General features: G+C 53.5%; 1 protein-coding gene across 1 annotated transcript in view; it reads right to left on the bottom strand.

Annotated features, from left to right (window-relative positions):
• Positions 1 to 755, bottom strand: part of SLC29A4 (solute carrier family 29 member 4) — a 48,344-nt gene extending 47,589 nt beyond the window's left edge. The window contains exon 1 of the mRNA XM_081169572.1: positions 606 to 755. The gene's annotated coding sequence lies outside the window, so the exon portion shown is untranslated. The remainder of the gene's footprint in view (positions 1 to 605) is intronic.
• Between the last annotated feature and the right edge of the window lie 5,473 nt (positions 756 to 6,228).

The following is a 6,228-nucleotide window of genomic DNA, read 5'->3' as shown; positions in this document are numbered from 1 at the left end:
GCTCTTAGGAGTGCCTACTTGGAAGGAAGCCAACTCTTCGTCCACTGGGACATGGGGGGGGGGGGGAGAAAGAGAGACACAACCCCCCCTCCCCTCCGCACAATCCTGGCTCACTTTCTCCCCAAACCAAGCGCGCGCGCCCTTGTCCGAAAAAGCCAATTCGCTTTGCCCATTCCGAAGACCGAAGCGGGGCAAGGGGGGGGGGCGCAGGAGTCTGGCCAGCGCCCCCCAACCTCTTTATCTCTTCGGGGGCGCCTAGGAGGGGAGGGGGGAGACGAGGCTTACAAGAGATGCTCATAGACACCCTCCTTTTTTAAAATGGCAAAGGCTACCTGGCTCCCTTCTCCTCCTTGGGGACCAGAATCGGTCCCTCTGCTGCGCCCTCGGGGTCCCCTGGCAGGGGGGCAGCCTGCCACCCCTCCCTCCCTCCTCGAGGACTAGGGGGCGCCCGGGGGGGCCCTCCTTGGGACGGAGAGAAGCAGCCGCGGCTTTCGGCGACCCCCCCCCCGTTTGCAGCCCCCTTTGTCCGCCCCCCCCCAAAGGAAGACAAAAGAGCGGCGCCCGCTTGCCAGCCAACAGGTCCGCCGCCGCCGCCGCCGCCTCACCTCCAGCCGCCGCTCGGCTCGCCGGTCCCGCTCAGCGCCGCCAATGCCAGTGCCGACGCCGCTGCTCCCGAGGACGCCGCTGCCCGGACGGAGCCGCCGGCCTCGCCCCGCCGCGCAGCCCCATCGCCCCGCCGACGCCGGTTCCGGGCAACCTCGGCGGATCGCGGGTCCGGGAGGGGAAGGGGAGGGCTCAGAGGAGGGGGGGAGCCTGGCCCGGAGACAGACCCCTCCCCTCCCCTTCTCACCCCTCCCCCTCCCTTTTCCCCTCGCCTGCTCACCCCCTTTCTGCCCTCCCCTTCTCAGCCCTCCCCTCCCCTTTACCCCTCCCCTCCCTTCTTCTCCCCTCCTCTCCTATCTTCTCCCCCTTCCTTTTCCCCTCCCCTGCTCACCCCCTTTCTGCCCTCCCCTTCTCAGCCCTCCCCTCCCCTTTACCCCTCCCCTCCCTTCTTCTCCCCTCCTCTCCTATCTTCTCCCCCTTCCTTTTCCCCTCCCCTGCTCACCCCCTTTCTGCCCTCCCCTTCTCAGCCCTCCCCTCCCCTTTACCCCTCCCCTCCCTTCTTCTCCCCTCCTCTCCTATCTTCTCCCCCTTCCTTTTCCCCTCCCCTGCTCACCCCCTTTCTGCCCTCCCCTTCTCAACCCTCCCCTCCCCTTTACCCCTCCCCTCCCTTCTTCTCCCCTCCTCTCCTATCTTCTCCCCCTTCCTTTTCCCCTCCCCTGCTCACCCCCTTTCTGCCCTCCCCTTCTCAACCCTCCCCTCCCCTTTACCCCTCCCCTCCCTTCTTCTCTCCTCCTCTCCTATCTTCTCCCCCTTCCTTTACCCCTCCCCTCCATTCTTCTCCCCTCCTCTCCTATCTTCTCCCCCTTCCTTTACCCCTCCCCTCCCTTCTTCTCCCCTCCTCCCCTATCTTCTCCCCCTTCCCTTACCCCTCCCCTCCCTTCTTCTCCCCTCCTCTCCTATCTTCTCCCCCTTCCTTTACCCCTCCCCTCCCTTCTTCTCCCCTCCTCTCCTATCTTCTCCCCCTTCCTTTACCCCTCCCCTCCCTTCTTCTCCCCTCCTCTCCTATCTTCTCCCCTTCCTTTACCCCTCCCCTCCCTTCTTCTCCCCCTCCCCTCCTCCCTTTCCCCCTGCCCTGCCCTCCCCTCTTGTCCCCCTGCCCTCCCCTCCTCACCCCCTTCCCTGCCCTCCTCTCCCCTCCCCCTTTTGTCGACCCCTCCCTCCCACCAACCTGCTGCATGCATCCTCCCCCCCCCCCCAGAAAGCCAAGCAGAGTACCTGGCAAATTTCACACCCCCCACCCCCATCACACTGCAAAGATTGACAGTCAAATTAAAGGTTTGCCCCACCACCCCTGTTGTCAAATTGGTAGGTAGCCAGCTGCCTCAAGCTCATAGACTCAGAGAGTTGGAAGGGACCCTGAGGATCATCTAGTCCAATCCCCTGCATGCAAGGCAGGAAAATGCAGCTGCCCCAGACTTGGATCGAACCTGCAACCTTGGCGTTCTCAGCCCCACGCTCTCACCGCTGTTTCACCACCATCAATGCTTTTATTTCACAAAATGTAGGTGCCGCTCGTGGCTGCTGTGGTTCTTCTGTAGTGTTCGTGTCCCACCATTTTTCCTCAGGGGGGTGTACATGGCTCTCCCCCCACCGCTCTTCATTTAATTCCCACAACAACAGCCCTGCAAGGTAGGTTAGGCTGGGAGAGGTAGCTGGTTAGCGTCCAAGTTCCCTCAGTGAGCTTCAGGGCCACGAGTCGCGGCCAGAGTGTTGGACTGGGACCTGGGAGATCAGGGTTCAAATCCCCACTTGGCCATGAAGCTCCGGGGGATGGGGTGGTGGCAGGCACTCACTCTCAGCCTAAACTACCTCGCAGGATTGTTGTGAGGATAGAATTGGGGGGGGGATAGAACTATGCATCCCACCTTGAGCTTGCTGGAGGAAAGGTGGGCTATAAATTTAATAATTTAATTTTATCATCTACCTGTTTATCCTGCCTTCCCTTCAAGGATAGCCATCCGTCAGGGATGCCCGAGGCTGTGATTCCCATGTTACAGGGGGTCCCTTCCTGCATCACTTTATTATTATTATTATTATTATTATTATTATTATTATTATTATTATTATCCAGACAACCTGAGGCTTGAAAGCCTGGGGGCAGAGCTACCTTAGTGACGTGAGCCACTTTGGGAGACAATAGCTGTCTGGAAAATAAATAATAATTCCTACACAAGCCAACACAGCAAGGAAGAAGAGGGTGGCTCCCTGTGGCACCACAGTATTCCGGGGGTTTTTTTGTGTGTGAAAGGGAATTTAAACATTTTCAATTTGTTATAGATGACATCCCAAAATTCTCCTAATTTCTTGCACTCCCACCACATACGGATGAAGGTGCCTATCCCCTCTTCAAGACAGAAGGATGCTAAACATAGGTCCTTCTATTGCTGTGCGCAGCAATGGCAATCTTTGACATCACCCCTGAACCTATTGCCATTCCATACTACGGACTGCCTTAGAGAACAAGGGTTTGAGTTTTGTATTTAGAAAATTCCTTGCCTCTTGCAAGCTCCAGACTCCTGCCGTCACTTCCTGGGCCACCATTCCAGCCAGGATAGCAACCAGGCTGCCCCATGGCAGCTGAAACTCCTGCATACTAGGCCTCCGGGGAAAATCCCATTCCTGGAGAACCCGGGGAAACCCGTTTGAAATAGACCGGGAAGAGTGTCTCTGCTCCATATCGATCTCCCTCACTGCAAGCAGAGCCATAGGAAAACGGGCAACAGGATTGATAAGAAATATGCATCTTATTGAAAAAGTCTCCTGCCACATTGCAGCACTCATGGAAATTGGGGAGTGTTGTTGGAAGAAAGCGTCCTAGCCCAAACATGGCATATCCTGCTCCTTTGGTCCAGGGATGATGATGATGATGATGATAATTATTATTATTATTATTATTATTATTATTATTATTATTATTATTATTTATTATTTATACCCCACTCATCTGGCTGGGTTTCCCCAGCCACTCTGGGCAGCTTCCAACAGGAGATTAAAATACAATAGTCTATTAAACATTAAAAGCTTCCCTAAACAGGGTTGCCTTCAGATGTCTTCTAAAAGTCGGGTAGTTGTTTATTTCCCTGACATCTGACAAGAGGCCATTCCACAGGGCGGGCGCCACCACCGAGAAGGCCCTCTGCCTGGTTCCCTGTAACTTGGCTTCTCGCAGGGAGGGAACCGCCAGAAGGCCCTCAGTATCCGGGCAGAATGATGGGGGTTGAGATGCTCCCTCAGGGAGCCTTATCTGAGGACCCAGTTGCTGAAGACCCACCTAGCTTCTGTCAAATCTTGTCCAAACCCACCCACTACCTTTGTTTGTAGCCACATAGAAGTAAAAAGAGGGGTCATAATCTGGGGCAGAAGACAGGCAGCTCCTTCCATTTGACATCCACCTTTCCATTGTTGTTGTTTCGTCATTTAGTCATGTCCGACTCTTCGTGACCCCCTGGACCAGAGCATGCCAGGCACTCCTGTCTTCCACTGCCTCCCGCAGTTTGGTCAAACTCATGCTGGTAGCTTCGAGAACACCATCCAACCATCTCATCCTCTGTCGTCCCCTTCTCCTTGTGCCCTCCATCTTTCCCACCATCAGGGTCTTTTCTAGGGAGTCTTCTCTTCTCATGAGGTGGCCAAATTTCCATTAGAAATGTCCAAATGAGTGTACCTGGAAAGCAGAATCCCACCTAACTCTAATAATAATCCTCAAGCATCTTTAAGATGCTTATCTTCATCACTTGGTCCATCTCCAGGAAGGCTCTATCACAGACAAGGCACCACCCTAAACTCCTCTAGATTTTACCTCATGAATTCAAGCGCCTGGAGCAAAGCTCCCCAAAAGCTTACAAAAGTGGAGAGAAAAAGTGTCCCTATGTGTATTGAGGTCAAACCCAAGAGGTCTCCCCACAGTATAGAGAGAGAGAACTGAGAAGTTGCCATTCTCGGAGAGCCCTCAGGCGGCATCACAGCTGCACCTGTATTTAGGAGGCGAAGCTGGTCTTATGGAGAAAATAGTTGCCTTTGGTGGGGATGGGGTGAGGAGGGGGACCCGAGGCGAAAGCAGAAGAGCAATGGGGGTGAACGACGCAAAGAGCAGCCTCCCCCCTTGCTTCGTTCTTGCAAGTGCTGGCTGCAAACATGAGGGGCTGGTTTATGAATTGCAATCTTCTGGCAGTCAATAAATGCCGCCCTCCATCTATCAGCTTGCTGGTCCTGTGGGGGCGCAGTATTGGCTTTGATGCCAAAAGAAATTAGGGAAACAGAGTACCTGCTTTCCCCTTTTGCAGAGAAACCTGGGCAGCAAGCGAGGCCGCTTTATATGTCCAAGGAACACCTTTGTTTATTTATTTGGGGGAGTGGGGAGAATGTGCAACGGGCCGCAATTTCATTGCATTAATGTTAATCTTTGTTGGACCCTAAATGGAAGCAAGCAAGGCTCCGTATAGTACAAAACAGACTCAGAGCAGAGCTTTTCTGTCTGCAAATGTAACACTATGTTTGCTTCCTTCTTCTCTAACCAGGGTAGCCAGGGAACCTACCAGCACATTGCAAAGGACGGTCCTCTATTTGATGTCTGGTCTGGATCTGGTCTAAAGCACTGCGCCTCTTGAGCTTGCTGATCGGAAGGTCGGCGGTTCAAATCCCCGCGACAGGGTGAGCTCCCGTTTCTCTGTCCCAGCTCCTGCCAACCTATAATAATAATAATAATAATAATAATAATAATAAATTATTTATACCCCGCCCTCCCCAGCCAAGACCAGGCTCAGGGTGGCTAACACCAGGTATAAAAACAACTGATTAAAATACAACTTAAAAACAAGATTAAATACAACATTAAAATGCAGCCTCATTTCAGTAGAAACTCAAATAAAAAACGTTTTGGGGATGAAAACGTCAAATCTTCACCAAGGCTAACTATCCATTCTGGTCCTATGTGGGCCAGAAAAAAAGCCATGCAAGTCCCCAAATAGGAGTTCCATCACAGAAGGAGAAAGGAAAAAGGAAAGAGGGGGAGGGGATCAAGTTGATTCCAAGCCAAAGGCCAGACGGAACAACTGTCTTAGAGGCCCTGCGGAAAGAAATCAGATCCCGCAGGGCCCTGGTCTCATGAGACAGAGCGTTCCATCAGGCCGGGGCCAATGTTGAAAAGGCCCTGGCTCTGGTTGAGGCTAATCTGACTTCCTTAGGGCCCGGGACAACTAGGGTGTTGCTATTTATGGACCTTAAGGTCCTCCGTGGGGCAGACCGGGAGAGACAGTCCCATAGCAGTTCAAAAGCAGTGCCAGTGCAAGTAGATAAATAGGTACTGCTGTGGTGAGAAGGTAAATGGCGTTTCCGTGCATTCTGGCTATTGTCACTGTCCTCCGTGTGGCAGTCGTGGTTTAGTCCTGTGGGCCACATGACCCGGAAAGCTGTAGGTGGACAAATGCTGGCTCCCTTGGCTTGAAAGCGAGATGAGCGCCCCAACCCCATAGTCGCCTTTGACTGGACTTAACCGTCCAGGGGTCCTTTACTTTTACCTTTTACCTAAGCTAAAGAATCCTATAAGGGAGAAGGAGCAGGGCAGTC

This window comes from Podarcis bocagei (assembly GCF_964188305.1).
Source record: "Podarcis bocagei genome assembly, chromosome: 14".
NCBI lineage: Eukaryota > Metazoa > Chordata > Lepidosauria > Squamata > Lacertidae > Podarcis > Podarcis bocagei.
The sequence above is the reverse complement of the archived record's forward strand: the minus strand, read 5'-3'. Positions and strand labels throughout refer to the sequence as shown.